Here is a 2,258-nt window from a genome sequence, read left to right as displayed (position 1 = left end):
TTGTTATGGGGGGCAGTGAATGAAAAGCGTGACGTTTATTCTGCATGGCCACCTTTTTCTCTTTCTTCATTCGTTAGGTCTGAATTCAGGAAAGGATGATTTGCACATTTAATAATTCAATGTTTCACTTTTTTGTATTATTTATTTATTTATTATATTTTGAAGAACTATTTCGATTATTTAGGGGGTGTTTGGTTGTTGTTGGTAAAATTGTGTATTTATGACACAACTTGGAAAATTATTGTCCACCTCATCAATTTTACTTGTATACTTTTCATTGTTTGTTTTTGATTCCATTGGAATCATAAATTGCTTGTTTGGTTTGTAAATGTAACTTTAATTGTTTGTTTGAAAAGTATAAAAAGTGGTCCTTACTCAAATGATCATATTGGTTGGAATTATTTTTTATTATTTTTTTCTAACTTCAATGTCAGCTTTCTCCTAAAATCATGTCTTTTTTTTTATGAAATCACTTTACAAACCACATCAGCATATGAAATCACTTTACACTATTTTCACAACTACAAACAAACAATTGAAAGTGATAAAAGCTGACATTAGGACCCACTTTTTTACACTTTCCATCCTTTTACATGGTAAAAACATACAACCAAACAGCCCCTTAGTGTCTCGAAATACATAAGAAATTTTGTTTAAGGACATCATCATCATAGTGAATTTTTTTAAGAAAAAAATTCCAATCAAATTTCAATTTTTTTAGTTTGAAGAGGAACAGGAACATATTTAAAGCTTTCAAGTATCAATTTTTTATCAAAACAGAACTTTAGGGTATGAAAACTAAATAAAGGTGAAACTTCAGAGTATTAAAGCGTGAACCTTTAAAAAATAATTAACTACAATAAACCTTTTTGCATCTGTTACTCGAAATCACATGACATATGTTGTAAGTATAGCTTAATATATATTTCAACATTGTTTTGCCGAGAATACCTTGTGCCGAGAATACCTTGTAATTGTTTTGTAATTGTTTTGCCGATGAGATTAACTTATAAGATTGAGACCATAGGATTGGACTCAATGATGAGGGTTTAGTGATTTTCTTTAATATCAATGGTGAGCTCTCACTGATGACGGCCTAAAATGCACAGAAAAGACGTCAGATTGACGATGTTGGGATGTAGATGCTGGGATGTCCACGAATGCTCCTCCGATGCCTAAGTCAGACTCTTGATAAGAAATAATTATAACAGTAGGTAAATATAGATTAGTATTTAGAGGAGTAACGAGCCTTGCAATTATATGAGGTCTCTTTTGTTTATATTAGGTAGAAGGGGTATTTGTACGACTGATTTGCTTCTACATGTATCACCTTCCTAAATGCTGAGGTTGTTATATTATGGTAGTTACTTGGCCTTCAAATAAGTCCATGTCGCGGTACCTCATGGCATAGGAGAGTACATCTGACGTATGCGTAGATTTGATGAAGTTTTGGAAGTTGATAACTAGAGAGACTGAATGTTCAATCGATATCTCCTCACATGGTATGTTGAGGTCATGATATGATCCAAATCAATTATCTCCAATTACGCAGTCTGTCATAAAATCAGACCGATTAGGGCATATGTGTAGTAATCGAACTGATGAGTCTAGCTATTATAGACCTTTACCATTCTATCCGGACTGGTATGCTCAGTGGAGATGATGTCTCACACCTTAGTAAGTTAAAATGTGTTTGACCGAGTCAACTTGTTATCATAATGAACGTGGTCTGCTTAGCCCAAATATAGAACCTGGGTTGTTAACAAATGTGTTACAGCTAGTCTCCCTCTTAAAGCGTTAAATGTACATCATCTATAGTATAAGTACAAATAAATGAAGAAATAATTTTGTTCGAGCTTAAGGAGATGTAAGTAATATAGAAAAGATAAAAAATGAAAGTAAGTGGCCACGGACTGTGTCTATAATCATACATTTTTAATATATTATTCAGAAGAAAAAGACATAAAAGATGATATCTAAGTACGTAACACCAGTATGTTATTAAAAAAAACACGAACTAATATAAAAAGATCCAACTAGGATCCGACTCCGTTGCGGGCGGGGAGTTTGATTTAATTGAGTTGGGGCTCGAGATAAGGCGAGGGTGAGGTTCGAGAGTCTGGTTCACAATGAGGGGGACATACACAACATGGCTTTGGGCTATTGCATGCCAAAAATAGCAAGATGACGGGAACAAGATGAAACTTGAACATTGAATTATTACTTACCAAATCTATGCATTGCCCCCAAATCACCAA

The sequence above is a fragment of the Asparagus officinalis genome, chromosome 3, assembly GCF_001876935.1.
Source record: "Asparagus officinalis chromosome 3, Aspof.V1, whole genome shotgun sequence".
Lineage (NCBI taxonomy): Eukaryota > Viridiplantae > Streptophyta > Magnoliopsida > Asparagales > Asparagaceae > Asparagus > Asparagus officinalis.
Note: the sequence above shows the minus strand (reverse complement) of the source record.